Raw genomic sequence first — 19,658 nt, forward strand, 5'->3', positions numbered from 1 at the left:
AAGCCATAACAAGGCGTTCAAACAAGACAAAATCAAAACTAAAACAATAAATATCAACATATACAACCAATATGCCCTTAGGCACCTCAAATGACAACATAAAAACATGTCAACCAAGTATCCAAACTTACCTAAATGACCAAATACATATATGCATATTCAAACCACATTTTACTTTTCATCATTCTACCATATTAAACACACATCAAATATGGTAAAGCCACATATACATACACATCAAAATATACCAAACACAAGCCATATAAGTGGCTAATCTCAACAAAACAATTATATGTCAACATTGACCAAATTAACCTATACATGCCATTATAACCAGAATTAATGTACTGAAAGTACCAAAAGGGCAAATTGATAGTGTGAAATAGCTCCGACCAGTTTCCAACCCGAACGAGCTTTTGAATTATTGTAAAACATGAAAAATAACACAGAGTAAGCATTTAAGCTTAGTAAGTTCGTATAACACGAAATTTAACTTACCATATATCCATAAAATAGGCAAGTAAACATAGCATATCTCAACCAATTTGGCCAAAAGCCTAAACACATGATCACCAACATATTAGCCATGAAAATCACATATAAGATCTAACATACATGGATGAATTCATCAAGTAATCACATTTCTAATATTTCATATGAAAACCAGTAATAGTTCATATTAAACTCATATAATCTTGCAACAGAACTGTGTACGTTGAACCATTTAGAACATCGTTGGATACACGGGTAGTACACACGAGCTGTACTAAATTGTAATCCTTTAATCCGTACTCATGTATGTTCATACGAGCTAAGAATCAGTATGTTCTCACGAGTTGTGAATTGGGAAGCTCATACAAGCTGCAAATCAGGAAGCTCATACGAGCTGTAAATCGGGAAGCTCATACAAGCTGTGGTTTGTCCACAACATATGCAGGACCCAAACCAAATCGGTAACCCTAATGACATGTCATTTGTATCCTACAAATTTCTAAGGTTTAAATAGACTCGAAAATCGTCAGATATGAGATCGGTATTTATACATAGCAATTATAAAAATCACATACATATGATTCAATTAAAACATATAAATACTCAATTTAATTACACGAACTTACCTCGACAAGTGTACATAAACACAGAGGCAACTAATCTGATATTTTCTCTTTACCTCGATCTAACTCTGTATGAGGTCTGACAGGATCTATACGTATAAATTTAACTCATTTCAATATAATTCTCATTCAATTTAATCCAACATGGAATTTTGGCAAAATTACCATTTTTCCTACACTTTTAATTCCTTTTTAATTTAGTCCCTAGGCTCGAAAAATAAAATCCATACAATTTAATCCTTACTCAAGCTTGGCTAATTTTATACATATTAATAGCAGCCCATATATTCCACAAAATTCACAAGTTTTACCATAAATTTATCACCTTTTTCAATTTAACACCTAACTTATAATTTTATCAAAATTCTCTTTACAAAAGTTGTTTATCTAACAACAACCGTTCATTTTTTATCATCAAACTTCAAAATTCAAGCATATTCATCAATGGAAAAACCATAATACTTTAATTTTTTTGCAAATTAATCCTTGAGCTAGCTAGATTAAGCTACTACGATCTCGAAAGCATAGAAATCATAAAAAACGAGACAAAAACAAATACTTAATTGACCAAAATAAGCTTGCCCAAATTCAAGCTTCCATGTCTAGGTTTTCTTCTTCTTCTTTTTTGGTGGATGATGATGATAATAGTTTATTTTATTTTATTTATTATAACTTTAATCACCAATTTTCAAAATTAACCTTAATAATTTATTCAATTTCCAATGATGACTACACATGCTTAACCACTAATCAACCTTAATGGCTAATTACTATACAAGGACCTCCAATTTAAAATTCTATAGCTATTTAATACATTTAGCTATTAGAACACAACCTTCGCACTTTATGCAATTTAGTCATTTTTATCAAATTAGGCATGTAAACGGTAAAATTTCTTAACGAAATTTTTATACGATATTTCTATCATACTGTAGACCATAAAATAATATTAACCTAATTTTTTTTTACTTCAAATTTGTGGTCCTGAAACCACTATTTCGATTTCACTGAAAATGGGTTGTTACATTTATCTTGTTTGATTAATATTTGATAATATGTGACATTCTTGTAATTATTCACATGTTTAAGGGAATGTATGTGAATGAATGCAATATTATATATATGTTATATAATTATTTTTTTCCAAGGTTGTGATTCTTAGGAAATAGACCGTGAATTATCATCTCCACATAGGATTATTTTTTATTTATAGATTTCTTATGATCCGGAAACAAAAATAGGACATAAATGTAATTTTTCCCAAAAGGAGTTCATGATAAGGAGAATATGAAGTGATGGCAGTCAAAGACACAAGCAATGCCTTGTGGTGAAAATTTATTCAATTTTTGGTTTTTCATTTATTTTTTAAAAATAGAACCTTGGAAACCTTGGCTGGCAATTTTATTTTATTAACCATCTCTTTATATATCTGTTTAATAATTATTTATGGTATAATTGTGATATATATGTATGAGATTATCCATAATTGTTCGATCAAAGATAAGAAGTGTGGAAATAAGAAGGTGATTGTCTAGGATTGGATCTGGCTAGGAAAGACTTGGTTTTTAAATGGTCAAATATGACTCACCTCCCTTTCCTGGGATCCTACCTAATGCATGGGTCACATCCACTTTTTCAATTTTTCCCTAAAAGAAAATTTGTGGAGAATCAAAATTATTTGATTGACTCTTGTGAATAATTAAATGTGAATATTGTAAAATTGCCATAGCATGTCATGCATACATTTGATAAGCATGCCATATAGTTTAGGAAAGAATGTCACATGTACTTGTCACACATATATTGATCATACATTCTTGAAACCAAAAATTAAAAACCTTGCATTTTTTTAAAATGTTGAGTAAGAAAAGGTCCCTAAACAAGACCTACAGCCTCTGTCAATGGTCTCTTGTGATGGCATGAAATGGATCTACCTCACAGTAAATGTTGTCTTGTGGACTTCATTAAAGAGACTTCTTGAAAGTAAGCAGAATTTTCTTATGATCATATGATAGTTTGACTAGCCCTTATGGTAGGTATTATCATGTGACACATTAAGAAATTTTATCTTCAAAGAGGATAACTAGTCACAACATGCTACTCGGTGAGCTTGTCCCAAGATAACTCATTTGTGGTGCATGATGCGATAGGTGTTGAGTTGATGGTTATACACTCAAGATCATTTAGTTAAGAAACTCCCCAATGAGCTATGTTTAAGTTAGAATGATGGTCAAACATTACACAATTATTAGTACATGTGAATTCCTAAAGAATTAGGTTCATATACTAATTGGATGGAAATCCATGTTCTTACTAGTTGATCATGATCACCTCAAGGTGGCTTCATTCAATGGGTTTAGGAATTATCATTGCAATGACTTACAAATGTTTTTAAGGTTTAATGTAAGACACATGCATTCTTTAATGCATATTGTAATGTTACAAAATATTTTCAAATATTTGCTTAATACAAAAATATTAATATATGAATGTTTTATTTTCAGTTCGAAAATGTCACCAATTCCCTTATTGAACATATTTACTGAAAACAGACTAAACAAAAATAGCTATAATGAATGGAAAAGGAACTTCCTAATTGTCCTGAGCTTTGAGAAACTTAAAACAATTCTTGATAATAAATTCCCACAAGCCACTCAAGCTGAGGCTATAAAACGCTAGGAAGAGTCTGGTGAGAGAGCTCAAATCTATACATTGGCAAGCGTGAGCAGTACTCTATATAAGCAACTAGAGAGCTGTAAGCCTGCTAAAGCGATTCTAGATAAGTTAGAAGACATGATCGGAGGCCAAGTTGCCTTGGCTCGACAGTATGTCATAACTAGCTTGATGAATACCAAGCAAAAGCCTAGCACTCTGATCAAAGACCATATGATCACTCTTATGGGCTACTTTTCAAAGACCGCGGACAATGAGGTCAATTTGGACCAGAACACTCAAATTGATATGGTGCTCAAAAGCTTGTCCAAGGATTTTGTTGGTTTTCAAGCCGCATATAACCTTGGCAACAAAAACCTAATGTTTACACAAATCATAAGGAGTTACAATCCTATGAGATGATGTTGAATGGTGGTTAGCCGTTCCGAAGAGCAGAAGCAAATATAGTCATCGCTTCTTCCTAAAAACGGAAGGGAAAGCGCGCTAAGAAAGGAAAGGCTAAGGTCTCTGGGCCACAACAAGTGGAAAATAAGAGAACCAGAAAGCCTAAAGACTTATCTAAGTCTAAATGCTTTTCTGTAGTAAGAAATGACACTTCAAGGAAAACTGTAAAGAGTGGAAAGAATACCTAGCTACCAAAGGAAAATGTATAGAACTCTTGATGATAGAAGTTTGTTTAGTGGAAGATTCACTAAACCATTAAGCCATTGATTTGGGAGTCACTAATAATGTTTGAATTTCTCTACATTGGTTCGAGAACATGAAAGATCTTAGAGATAAAAGCTTATCATTCCGAAACGAGAATGGGACAAGTGTGGCAGCTGAAGTAGTGGGAGTTGTACATCTTTATTTTGATAATTTTAGGAAGATTATTTTAAAAGACGTTTTCTATGTGCCAAGTTTCAAAAGAAATTTAATTTCTATTGTATGTTTATATAAAGACAGCTTGACCGTTACATTTAATAATGGAATTGAAATATTTAAAAATCACAATCTTATCAGTAATAATGGAATACAAACTAATTTAAAGCTACAATAAGGTATATTATACCTTTATGACTTAACTTTTCAAAACATTATATTTTCGTGTTGTTTGACCATTAGGGTTAACAGTCAATAGTTAAAGAGTAACGACTACCACTTTCTTCTATTTTGGGGGAGTTATTTTTGTCATGTGCCATGTATGAAAAAATTACAAAATCATTTTTTTTCATTTGCACACTATCATTAATAATACAACACATATAAAAACGATACCAAAAACAAATTATTTGATCTCTAAAGCTATTTATTATTCTTATTCATCACAAATCTCCCTAAAACCTACACGTCTTTATTCATCGTTGATGACAAATGAAAGTTTTAATATGCAAACTAAGGTGGGGAAATACGTTGAGAGGTCAAGTGACATAATAGACCATATATTAAATTATAGATATTTTATATTTTTATTATACTTTTTTTAATTTTTTGTAATATTTTATAATTTTTCATATCTTTATAATTTTTAATGATTTTAAATAGAAAACACTAGTTTTGCCACATGGCATAATCTTGGTGTGATGCCACGTGGCAAAAATAACCCGAAAAATGAAAAGAAACATTAGTTGTTACTTTTTAACAATTAACCATTAATTTTAACAGTCACAGAAATTATTTGATTGAAATTTTAATGTCCACTTATTTGAGTGTGTTTTTTTTTAATGCTTAATTGACCTATTTGGAAAATTTCAAAGACTTTCTGAACCCTTTAGCATTTATTTATTTATTTATTTATCGGTGATAAACAAATGCCATAGAGATATAAACTAAATTAACAATATCAAAAGCACCATTAGCTTTATCACTATTAAGGACTTCTAGTAATTCTATAGGGGCGTCTGCCAACACATGTACCCCCTTCATATCAGTAGAAGACATATTGGTAACCCGATCAGCAAGACATGACATACCACCCAAAGCTCTTTATTTTGTAGCATCTGCTGAATTCACTTGACCAGAGATAAGTGCAGGTTTGCCAAAGTATTCCCTTGGATTGCTTGGACTACCTCCAAGGTATCGGTCTAGATCAAAACCTTATCCAAACCCCGTCCTTGTAATAAGGTTAGTCCATCCAAAATACCTTATAGCTCGGCGTCAAAGACTGAGCACCCCCTCCTCGAAATGACTGGTTAAAACCCATAATCCATTCCCTAGATGATTTCACACCACTCCCCCTACAAATGCAAACCCTATACTCAAATTGACTGTACCATTAGTATGCAAGTGAACCCAATTATCTGATAAGGGACCCCTCTAAATAGGAATGCACCTTTGAGTTAAGCTTTCCTTGTGTGTGGACCAAAGTTGTCTCACCCGACTAATAGAAGCTTTAACAATCTCACAAGCTTTCCATGTTAAGCCTTGAAAGACGAATAAGTTCCCATTCTTCCAAATGCGCCACGCGATGAGACCAAATAAGCTTGCCCAACTAACTTCCACATAACCTATCAACTCATACGACTATAAGTTAGAAGCTAACCAATTAGAGAGGCTGGCAGTGAAAAACTTGCTACCTTGGCTCGAATACACCACTTGTCCCCACACCTCTTTTGTCACAGAACAATCTCTAAGCACATGAAAAATATCCTCTGTAACATTTCCATAAATAGAACAAGACCTATTCTGTCCAATGCCATACCTTACTCTATGTTAGTGAAAAGACATTGTTTGAATGTGGACCATAGAAAAAAGAGAACTATTTGAGGACCCTTAAATTTCCATAGAGTTTTTGAAATTGCTTCCTTAGAGTTCCAATGGTTTTCCTTAAGCGACCTATTAGCACTCTTAACTAAGAAAGCCCCTGTCGAATTTGGAAACCAAGAAATCCTATCCGACCCCACTTCGGGATGTGAGGGAAGGATACTCATTATGCACCTAATAATGTTTCCAAAACCCATACACAAAAAATCAAGGTTTCAATTGCCTTCTTCTATAACCATTTCCTTGAGTAGACAATGTAACACCCCGAATTTTGGGCCTAGAAGAAATAGGTTTTGAACAAGGGAACAGTTAGGAGACTACACATAAATATTTAGTTGTGTAAGGAAGTGATATAAATGAATGTTTTCTTTACTGGTTAAGTGATTTGGGAGTGTTTGGAAGTGTCTGAGAAGTCAGGGGTTCAAGCCTTGGCTTACGCAAAATTTTTATTTTAAGTGAATAAAATCCTTGGATCTAGATAGTAGGTTTTTAAATTATTGTGGTTAAAATATGATACAAAGGAGTTGTTAGTCTAATAGTAAGGGGCATGTGGAGTGTACATGGGGTCTAAAGTTCGAGTGGTGGCGCATCAAAAAGGGAGTATTTATTTTGCTACCTAATTCGTGCGGGTGGTAGAGTTGGATTGAAATACTGCTAAATGGAGTTTGAATTGGTCATAGAGAGATTTGAAGAGAGAATATTGGGATTTAGGGAGGTTGTTGTTCTGGAGAGATATATATCATCTCATTTGTTTCTTGTTCTCGATGGGAGATCGGCGAGGTTTTTAAGGTTTTTGTCGCTTTCTCCAACCTGCATTGCTTCCATTTCTAACTGGTGTCCATTTCTAACTAGTGGTGGTCGAGATTGATTGGCATATTGCCTGGGAACCAAGGGTACGATGATCATTGATTTTCGGAATAAGAGTCTTCGGAACAAAAAGAATCTGCAAATTGCATCAGGTGTGTAACCACCCCACTGTAATTGTAGAACGGTAAAAGCCGAAAAGCTGAAATACGGCGTTGAAACTACACGAGTGTCCTATCGCTCGTGTGGAAAGCCAAACCTGCGAATCATGGGCGATAAATTGTAGAGGCCTCCATGAGCATTTCCATGGGCTTAGGCCGTAATGGGCCACGTTGGGCCGAAATGGGTCGTGTAGGCTCAATGGACTTGTGGGCCCCACATGGATGAAATCCATGATTTGTGGCAACTTCTGGACTAGGTTGTGTAGATCTCATAACCGTGGCAAAATCTAGGCTGAACAGGCCACACGAGTGTGTGGGCCCACTTGGGCAGAGTAATGGGCCTTGGGCCCATTTACATTGTTATGATCGAAATACCCTCATAGGGTAAAATGACCGAAATATCCATATAGGGTAAAATGATTGAAATACCCCCATAGGGTAAAATGACCAAAATACCCCCATAGGGTAAAATGACCAAAATACCCTCATAGGGTAGAATGATCGAAATACCCCTATAGGGTAAAATGATCGAAATACCCCCAAAGGGTAGAATGACTGAAATACCCCTATAGGTTAAAATGATCGAAATACCCCCATAGGGTAAAATGACTGTTATATCCCTAGGAGATGAAATGACCGTTATGGCCTTATGTTATGTATGACTGATTTGCTCTATGATATGTATGACTATGATTGAGCATGAGATTTTGCATACACGTATGATATTATGTCACGATATATTACATAGGGATGGGTTGTTATATTTGGAGGAAGTGTACCGTACTGATAAGGTTGCACGGGTCGCCCAAGACGACTGTGGACCTACTAATGGCTATATACCGTTTATTTTACTGGCAGCTTTGCTGCAATACTATTTAGTGTCGCAACCGGTGCTAATCTTGGTGTGTCTGGCTGGGTGGGTCGATTTTATCCCCACATGGTGCGTTTAGCAAGACTGAGTGGTGTGTAGAGGCTGGATTGGGTAGGATTTCTAACTGCATATCTACACTGATTAATGATTTTGTACTGTTACTGCATCAATTAATGATATTACATACTGTTCACTACATGACTGATATCTGTTACTGTTATGGGTCAAGGCCCCACTGATAATATTACTGAAATTGGGCAAAGGCCCTACTGATTACTAGCATTGTGATGGGCTCAAGCCCAATCGTTTATTGTTACTGGAAAGGGCTTAGGCCCACATTGAACTGGACTGTTACTGTAATGGGCTCAGGCCCAAACTGTATTTATCTACTGTTCAATTTACTGTTTTCTTATTAGGGGATTACACACTGAGTTGTCATAAACTAACCCATCTGTTTAACTGTACAAGTAATCCCCAGTTGTAGGTAGGTCAATGCTGTGAGGGACTCGAAGGTGGCCACACAACTGCAGCTGTTCTACACTTGCTTTTATTTAAATTTAAAGTTTGCTTTGGGTTTTTTTATGTGATAAGGCCATTTATGTTTGTCTAAATTTTTTTGGCTTTTGCTTACTTATTATTAACTGCTAATTTAGTAGAAGACGAATTTACAAAATAATTACTATTTTTAAAGACACGAAATTTAAACATTAGAGTTTTCAAAAGCTCCGCAATTTTAGATCAACCTATTATAATGATAGCAAATAACAAGGCAAACGTTTTGACTAGATGATTTGTTAAATAATAGTAAAGGGGTTTTTATACTTAGAAACGTATTTTTTACCAACAAGTCCAATTTTCGAAAGACACTTCAATGTGACATGCCAGATTCGACCATAATGTCTAGGCCGAGTTTGGGGTGTTACAAGACAATCCACTTTTAGATTCTCGTGCGAAGGTATCCATTTTATCAGAACACAATCTGTGGCGCCCAACGGTCTTGTCAACACCAGACAAACCTCCCATCCCCTATCGACCACACTAAATTATCTCTAAGTAGTGGTCATACCTTTGACAAGCCTCTCCAAAGAAAAGAGTTGTTGCTTCTCAAAATACTTTCCGGCAAACTGTCTTTCATATCATACTTTGACTAAAGAACCCTCACCCATAAGGTATTGACATTTGCAACCAGATTGAATCCCAATTTCATCAAAAAAGAAATATGTTGATCCTCGAACTTCCACAAACCAAGACCCCATTAAGAGCATGGTTAACAGACTGAGTCTCAACTTACTAGTGCCATCTTCTTCTTTCCATTCAAGGAACCCCAAATAAATTGTTTGGCCAAGCACTCGATCTCCTCACAAATCCCTTTCGGAATCATCATTAACTGCATAAAATAGCTAGGTTTGGATAATAGCACAGATTGTGCTAGAGTAGCTCTCCCAGCAAGTGATAGTTGTCTAGCATCCCAACTAAGAAATTTACTACGTACCTTGTCCACCATGAATTGTAAGGTATTTTTAGAAACTCTTTCATGGAATAGTGGAACCCCCAGATAAGAGCTAAGGTCATGTTATAACATTAAAGTATATTTTTATTAGGATAAAATAGAAGTTACTAAATTAATTTAACTTAAAATTTTAAATAATTTAATAAAATATTAAAAATTTCAATTATTTAAAATTTTATTTTATTTTTATTATTAAATTAATTTTCTTTTAAGTTATTTTAAAATATTTCAAAATCATACATATTTCTTTTACTTTAATTAAATAATAATTTAGAATTAAAATTTTAAAAGTAAATTTGTTTTTGAAAGGTAGTTTTTTTTTTCTTCGTTACCAAGCAACAAAGACAAAACCATGCATAAATAAAAGTCATTTCAAAGCATTATTATTCTAAGCATAAGTTACAACTTTTCTTGCCATAGATTTAGCTAATTTACTCCCTTCATGCTGTTGTATATGTTGAAATTGGGTCTTCATGGCATCGATATCATGCATTAGGAGGGACTTTAATGTTAGAAGATGGCTTACATGCAAACCAAGACAGTTCGGGCCATGCAAGTTTCAGCTGAAGCATATGTTGTTGTTTTGTTACTTTTTGGTTAATATTTTGTTACTTAGTTACAATTGAACTAAGTTTGTAATAAATTTGTTGTAATTTGGTGCTAATAGATTTGATAAATCAGCTTAACCAAGAGTGTAAGCAAGGTTTTATACATTTCAAGACTTAGTTAGTGGAGTTAGGTATGTTTAAGTGACATTTTTCATTTTTTGACAAGCTGATTCCTTGGTATATGTAATGCATTTTGTTTTAATGAAATCATGATGCATCTTTCAGTAAATTCTCCTTCTTCTTTTGGTTTTCTGGTAAGCATTTTGTTCTTATAGCTTAAGCTAAATTTCTTTGTTTGTTTAGCAAGATATTGAAGCTTAAAGCTTAAGTTTCAGCTGAAGTTTCTTATTATGTTTCAAAGATCCAACAATTGGTATCGAGAGTTGATTTCTTAGAGAACCTTTCTCTTTGCTATTCTCAAAAGCAATGTCTTCATCAAGTTTCTCTCTAGCACAACCACCAGTGTTCAATGATGAAGGCTACCACATTTGGGTAGTGAAAATGAAGACTTACCTGTAGGCATTTGACTTGTAGGAGGTTTTCAATACTGATATTAAACCACCACCTATAATAGCTAACCCCACGATAGCTCACATCAGGCAGCACTCTGATCACAGAGCCAAGAGGTACAGGGCAATATGTTGCATTCAAAACAGTGTGTCAGACTTGATTTTCACAAGGATTATGGCTTGTGAGACTCCAAAATCAGCTTGGGATAGGCTCAAAGAGGAGTTTCAAGGAACTGAAAATATAAGACAACAATAACTCTTGAATTTTAGAAGGGACTTTGAAAATTTGAATATGAAGGAATCTAAAACAATTAATCAATATTCAGACAGAATTATGGCAATTATGAACAACATCAGATTGCTTGGGGACCAATTTAGTAAAGTCAGAATAGTGGAAAAGGTTATTTCAACCTTACCTGAGAGATATAAAGCCAAAATCTCTTCTCTAGAAGATTCAAGAGATCTGTCAAGCATCTCTTTGACTGAGCTAATCAATGCTCTCTATGCTCATGAGCAAAGAAAAGCTAGCAGACAGGAGGAGCATCAAGAAAGTACCTTTCAAGCTAAGAGCACACCAACCTTGAGCTCCTCTGGCTTCAAAGGGAAGAAAACTGGCCAGACAAATCAAGAAGAGATGGAGTAAGAAGAAGGTATCCACCTTGCTTACATTGTAAAAGAATTAGCCATCCTGAAGCTAACTGTTGGTATAGACCTGATGTACAGTACAGGGTTTATAAATAGATGGGCCATGTTGAAAAGGTTTGCAGAAACAAAGGCAAGTAGAAGAAAAACCAGCCTCAACAACCTAGAACGGAAGCTCAAGTGGCAGAAGAAGGTTGTGATTAGGAAGAACAAGTATTTGTTGTCTCCTGCTCGGCTGCTAGAAGAAAAGCTACAAAAGGGTGGCTAATTGGCAGTGGTTGCACAAACCACATGACACCTGATATTGCTATCTTCAAGAGCATTGATAGAATTTTTAACACAAAAGTAAAAGTGGGCAATGGACACTACATTAAAGTAGAAGGCAAGGGAGATGTGCTGATTGACACTCCTTCAGGTATCAAACTCATTCCCATTGTTTTGTTTGTACCTAAAATAAATAGAAATCTGCTAAGTATTGCTTAACTTGTTGAAAAAGGATACACAGTTGTATTCAAAGGCAAAGAATGTCTGATTAGTGATCTAAGTAGATCCAAACTCATGTTAGTGACCATGACTGACAAAATTTGTATTATGGACTGGAACAAAAGTTCAGACAGTGCCTACACAACTGTCTTAGATGAGTCTAAACTATGGCATAAAAGATTAGGCCATGTCAATCATAAGTCTCTACTTTATTTGTCTAAAGAAAACTTGGTTGAAAATTTTACAAAAATAATTGAAAAAGAGGATGTTTGTCAAGTGTGTCAGCTAGGAAAGCAAGCTAGACTACCATTTCCTTTGAACAAGGCCTGGAGAGCCTCTGAAAAGCTGCAGTTAGTCCACGCTGATGTGTGTGGCCCTATGAAGACACAATCCTTAAATGGTAGCAGGTACTTCATTCTTTTCATTGATGATTATTGAAGGTTCTGCTGGGTTTACTTCCTAAAGCACAAGTCAGAAGTAGCCTCAGTGTTTTGGAAATTTAAGGTTGTAGTAGAAACTCAATCAGATTGCAAGCTCAGAACACTAAGGTCAGACAATGGCACAGAGTACACTTCAAAAATGTTTCAAAGTTTTTGTGAAGAATCAGGCATCAAACACCAGATCACAAACATCTATACACCTCAGCAAAATGGTGTCAGTGAGAGGAAGAATCAAACTTTGATGAGTATGGCCAGATGCTTGATGTTTGAGAGGAATTTGCCTAAAAGTTTTTGGGCTGAAGTAGTGAAGACCTAGTTTGGGTTTAAACCATCAGTTGCTCATCTAAAGGTCTTTGGTTGCATATGTTATGTACGCATACCAGTAGTAAAAAGGGACAAACTGGCAAAGAAGGCTCAGCCTGGCATTCTAGTGGGCTATAACAGTGTCAAGAAGGGCTACAAGATTCTGGATCCTTCAACCTACAAAATCTTTGTGAGCAGAGATGTTGTATTTGATGAGAGGTCAAGCTAGAATTAGGATAAAAGTGAACCAGAATGTACTACTGAAGACTTGGTGACAAAGCAAACTGAAGTTGATCAAAATAATCCTGAAATGGACATTGATCATGAGCCAGTTATGGGAACCAGACCACTAAGTGAAATATATGAAAGGGCAGATATGGCTACTGTTGAACCAACATGTTTTGAGGAAGCTCAAGCTCAAGAAGGATGGAGGCAAGCCATGCTTGATGAAATGAGAATGATTCACAAAAATCAGACCTAGGAGTTAGTTGCAAAGCCAGCTCATAGGAAGGTCATATGAGTAAAATGGGTGTTTCAAGCTAAGCACAATGCTGATGGAACTTTGAACAAGCTAAAGGTAAGGTTAGTAATGAAAGGATTCAGTTAGAAATATGGGATTGACTACTTTGAAACATTTGCACCAGTAACTAGACTTGATATAATCAGACTACTAGTTGCATTGGCTACTCAAAAGTAGTGGAAAATACATCAACTTGATGTAAAATCTTCTTTCCTCAATGGCTTTCTTGATGAGGAGATATTTGTTGAATAGCTAGAGGGTTTTAAGGTTGCTGGTGAAGAAGACAAAGTGTTCAAGCTAAGAAAAACCTTGTGTGGATTAAAACAGGCACCAAGGGCCTGGTATGACAGAACCGACACCTACCTAGTAAGCTTGGGGTTCGAAAGAAGCATTAGTGAGCCAACACTGTATGTGAAGAAAGAAGGTGATGAAACACTGCTCATATTCTCCTTATATGTGGATGACTTGCTGGTGACAGGAGGAAACAATGTTATGCTGACTGATTTTAAAGGCAAGATGCAGAGCATGATTGAAATGTCAGATTTGGGTGAAATGTCCTATTTCCTTGGCATAGAAGTGTTTTAGACTCAGCAATGAATTTTCTTAAGCCAAAAAGCATTTGCCTTGAAAATTCTAAAAAGATTCTCTATGCAGAATTGTAAAGCAACTAGCACTCCAATTGCTATTGGAGAAATGGTAACAAGCCAGGGTGATTTTGAGAAAGTAAATGAGTCAACCTATAGGAGCCTAGTTGGATGTCTCCTCTACTTGACAGCCACAAAACCAGGCATAATGTTTGCAGTCAGCCTCTTATCCAGGTTCATGCACTGCTGCAATGTGAACCATTTTCAAGCTGCAAAGAGAGTCCTCAAGTATATTAAAGGCACTCTGAGCTTTGGGATGATGTTTACTAAGGTTGACAGCATGAAGCTCCTTGGTTTTGCTGACAGTGACTGGGCAGGATCGATGGATGACATGAAAAGCACCTTAGGGTATCTGTTTACCCTTGGTTCAGCTATTTTTTGCTCGAATTCTAAGAAGCAAACTATTGTTGCTCAATCAATAGCTGAAGTAGAATATGTAGCAGCTACAGGAGCTATTAACCAAGCAATTTGGTTAACGAAGATCATGGCAGATATGAACTTGCATCAAAGAGAAGCAACAGAGATCAAATGTGATAACCAATCTGCTGTTGCAATTGCAAAGAATCCAGTGTTTCATGGGAAAACAAAGCATTTTAAGATCAAGTTTCATTTTGTTAGAGAAATGGAACAATCTAAAGAAATCAAACTGGTTCATTACAGTTCTGAAGATCAGTTAGTTGATATCTTGACAAAACCTCTTTGTGTGTCAAGGTTCAAGAATTTGAGAGCCAAGTTGGGAGTTTGCAGCATGCAAGCCAAGGAGGAGTGTTAGAAGATGGCTTACATGCAGACCAAGATAGTTCGGGCAATGCAAGTTGCAGCTGAAGCATATGCTGCTGTTTTGTTACTTTTTGGTTAATATTTTGTTACTTAGTTACAACTGAACTAAGTTTGTAATGAATTTGTTGTAATTTGGTGCTGATAGATTTGATAAATTAGCTTAACCAAGAGTGCAAGCAAGGTTTTATAAGTTTCAAGACTTAGTTAGTGGAGTTAGGTATGTTTAAGTGACATTTTTCATTTTTTGACAAGCTCATTGCTTGGTACATGTAATGCCTTTTGTTTTCAATGAAATCATGATGAATCTTTCAGCAAATTCTTCTTCTTCTTTTGGTTTTCTGTCAAGCATTCTGTTCTTATAGCTTAAGCTGAATTTCTTTGTTTGTTTAGCATGATATTGAAGCTTAAATGTTGGTGCAAGAGGCAGCAACAAGCTGTTTCTAGTCTTGCTTGAGTAGTAAGCCTCGAGCCTTGGTGAAGAAGCAAGCTCGAAAGCAGAAAACAGAAAGATGAAACTAGCAAGTGAAAAATAGAAAAGAGAGAGGAAGATTGAATGAAAAATGAGCTGATATCTTTCATTAACACATCAACAAGGCATTAAGCCATTACATATATCAGTCAACTAGTAAATCAAACAAGTAATCACCTAATCAACTACCTAACTCCACTAATTTGCATTGAAACTTACAAGATTAGCTTCTACAACTTGCATTGCTGACTTTTCAGTCAATCAATATCAAAACATTTACCTACTTAGTTCAACATGAACTAGATTACAAAACAATCAAAATGGAACTAAAAACAGCAAATAGATTGGCAGCTTCAAACTTCAGTTGCTGCACACCATGGCACCACTGCTTGCTGCGATTCCAAGAGCATGACCACCTTTGCATGTCGTGCATGGCCACCTTTGCATGGGAACTAAACTTAACACTCCTCCTTAGTTTCCATGCTAGTAACACCTAATTCCCTTTTGAATTTAACAAATTTAGACACATTGAGTGCCTTTGTGAAGATATCAGCAATTTGCACTTCTGAATTGCAATGAATCAGCTCGATTTCATGAGCTTGTTCCATCTCCCTTATAACATGCAACTTAATATTGAAGTGCTTGGTTCTGCCATGAAAAATGGGATTTTTTGCAATTGCAACAGCAGATTTGTTGTCACAATAAATCTCTGTTGCCTCCTTTTGGTTTTGGTTTAAATCAGTCAAGATTTTTCTAAGCCATATGGCTTGGTTCACAGCAGATGCAGCAGCAACATATTCAGCTTCTGCTGTTGATTGTGCCACCAGACTTTGTTTCTTAGAACTCCAGCAAAACATGCCTGAGCCAAGACTGAATGCATATCCGGATGTGCTTCTCATGTCATCACTTGATCCAGCCTAGTCACTATCAACATAGCCTATTAGCTTCATGTTTTCAGCCCTTTTGAACAATACACCATGACCAATGGTGCCTTTGATGTATCTCAGCACTCTTTTAGCTGCTCGAAAGTGCTGATCATTGCAGCAATTCATGTATCTTGATAGCACACTAACAGCAAACATGATATCGGGCCTTGTGGCAGTCAAATACAACAGACTACCAATGAGACTCTTGTACATGGTCTCACAAATTGGTTCACCACTCCCTTGCCTCGAAAGCTTCACTCCAACAGCCATTGGTGTGCTTGTTGGCTTGCAGTTCTTCATAGAGAACTTGTCCAGGATCTTCATAGTAAAAGAACTCTGACTAAGAAAGATTCCCTTTTTTGTTTGGTTCACTTCCATTCCAAGGAAGTAGTTCATTCTGCCTAAATCAGACATTTCAAACATTTCCATCATTTTTCTTTTGAAATCTTCCAGTATTCTTCTATCTCCTCCAGTTATCAATAGATCATCAATATAGAGTGACAGAATAAGCTGAGTTTCAGCTTGGTTCTTCTTCACATACAGTGTTGGTTCACTGGGACTTCTCTCAAATTCCAAACTGAGCAAGTAAGAGTCAATTCGAGCATACCAGGCTCGAGGAGCCTATTTCAGGCCATATAAAGCCTTTTTCAGTCTGTACACCATGTGTTCTTTGCCAGTGATCACAAATCCTTGAGGCTGCTCGATGTAGATCTCTTCTTCCAGGAAGCCATTGAGAAATGCAGACTTAACATCAAGCTGATGAATGGTCCACTGATGTTGAGTAGCCAAGGCAACTATCATTCTAACTGTGTCAAGCCTGGCTACTGGTGCAAATGTCTCCAGGTAGTCCAGACCATACCTTTGGCTAAATCCTTTGACAACAAGCCTGGCTTTTAGCTTGTTCAGACTGCCATCTGCATTCTGTTTTACTCGATAGACCCATTTTACTCCAATGGTCTTCTTTCCAGTAGGTTTATCAACAAGCTCCCATGTCTGGTTCTTTTCAATCATGTTGATTTCATTGACCATAGCTAGTTTCCAGCCTTCATCTGCCTCAGCCTCTTCAAAACTGCTAGGTTCTGCTATTGCAACCTGTGCCCTTTCATAAATATCATCTAGGGGCCTTTTGCCTCTCACAGGCACATCATCAACATCCATTTCAGGTCCTAGCTGCTCAAGTTCAGCTTGATTAGGCACTAGGTCTTCTGAAACTGCTTCTGGCTCATTTTTCTCCCAATTCCAGCAGGCTTTTTCATCAAAGATGACATCTCTGCTCACCTGGACTTTGTTTATCAAGGGATCCAGAACCCTGTAGCCCTTCTTGACTGAGCTGTAGCCTACTAGAACACCTGGTTGAGCCCTTTTAGAGAGCTTGTCTCTCTTTGCTGCTGGTATTTGTGCATAACACAGGCAACCAAACACCTTCAGATGTGCCAAGGAAGGCTTGAAACCAGACCAAGCCTCGAAAGGTGTCTCGGATGCAAGAGCTTTAGTAGGAAGCCTGTTCTGAAGGTAAACAGCAGTGTTTACTGCCTCAGCCCACATGGTCTTGGGCAGTTTCTTCTCAAACAGCAGACATCTGGCCATATCCATCAGACTTCTATTCTTTCTTTCAGCTACCCCATTCTGCTGAGGTGTGTAGACATTTGTAAGCTGATGTTTGATACCAGCATCATTGCAAATGGCTTGAAACTGAGCTGAAGTGTACTCAGTGCCATTATCAGTCCTTATCGATTTCAGCTTGCAACCTGTTTCTGTTTCTACAGCATTTTTAAACTTCACAAACACTTGAGCTACCTCAGACTTGTGTTTTAAAAAGAAAATCCAGCAAAACCTTGTAAGGTCATCAATAAAGAGGATGAAATACCTGTTTTTGCTGAGTGATTCAGTCCTCATCGGGCCACATACATCAGAGTGCACCAGCTGCAGTCTTTCAGTAGCTCTCCAGGTTGAATTTGTAGGAAATGGCAGTCTTGCCTGTTTCCCCATTTGGCAAACTTCACACACATCATCATGCTCCACTGAGCTGATGAAGTTCTCTGCCAAGCCCTCTTTGGCCAATCGAGCCATTGATCTGAAGTTGGCATGTCCAAGCCTTTGATGCCAAAGCTTGGAGTCTTCAACAGAGGCTGTGTATGCTGAGTTTGAGTCATTTGCCCAGTGAACCTCAAAGCATTTATCAGCCATTGTGACTGTCATAAGGCTTGATCCACTTGGATCAGTAATATGGCATTGTTTATCCTTGAACACAACAGAATAACCTTTCTCGAGCAGTTGAGCTATGCTGAGAAGGTTTCTGTCAATCTGAGGTACAAACAGCACATTTGGAATGATCTTGTTGCCTGTGGGAGTACATATTAGCACTTCTCCTCTTCCTTCAGCCTTTATAAACTGACCATTTCCAACCTTGACCTTGGTTTTATAACTTCTGTCCAAGGTTTTAAACAAGGAGGCATCTGGTGACATGTGGTTAGTGCAACCACTGTCCAGCAACCAGCCTTTAGAGCATTTCTTCTCAGAAGCTACACAGGAAACAGCAAAGACCTGTTCTTCTTGGTCACTACTGTCCTCAGCTACTCGAGCTTCAACCTTTGACTGCTGAAATTGATTCTGCCTTGGCTTACTTCTGTTTTTGCAGACCCTTTCAACATGGCCCTTCTTCTTGCAGTGTTGGCATACTGCATCTGGCCTAAACCAGCATCTGTCTTCTGGATGGCCAGGCTTCTTGCAATATCTGCAGGGCTGGTCATTGCTCCTTCAGCATCAGGCTTAGGCCTGTTTTTCCAAGGCTTTTTGCCTCTTTGAGCATTAGTGCTCGAGGTTTCTCTGGCCTTGGCTTGAAATGCACCTTCTTGGTGATCTTCAGCTCTGCTAGCTCTCCTTTGTTCCTGAGCATAGAAGGTGTTGATTAACTCAGTCAAAGAGATGCTAGCGAGGTCTCTTGAGTCCTCTAGGGAGGATATCTTGGCCTCATATCTCTCAGGCAAAGTGGAGAGGACTTTCTCCACAATTCTTGCCTCATCAAAGTGCTCACCTAGGAGCCTTATGCTGTTAACCACTGCCATAATTCTATCTGAGTACTGCTTCACTGTTTCTTCTTCCTTCATCTTCAAATTCTCGAAATCCCTTCTCAAGTTTAACAGCTGCTGTTGCCTTGTTCTCTCAGTGCCTTGAAACTCCTCCTTAAGCTTATCCCAAGCCTGTTTTGGAGTCTCACAGGCCATGATTCTGGTGAAGATGACATCTGACACACAGTTCTGGATGCAGGACATGGCTTTGTGCCTTTTGGTCCTCTCATCAGCATGTTGCCTAATCTGAGCTACTGTGGGATTAGCCCTCAGTGGTGCTGGCTCAGTATCTGTGTTGACAACTTCCCACAGATCGAAGGCCTGTAGGTAAGTCTTCATCTTGACCAGCCATATATGAAAGCCTTCTCCATTGAAGACTGGTGGGGCTGC

Source organism: Gossypium hirsutum, chromosome D07 (genome assembly GCF_007990345.1).
Source record: "Gossypium hirsutum isolate 1008001.06 chromosome D07, Gossypium_hirsutum_v2.1, whole genome shotgun sequence".
Taxonomy (NCBI): domain Eukaryota; kingdom Viridiplantae; phylum Streptophyta; class Magnoliopsida; order Malvales; family Malvaceae; genus Gossypium; species Gossypium hirsutum.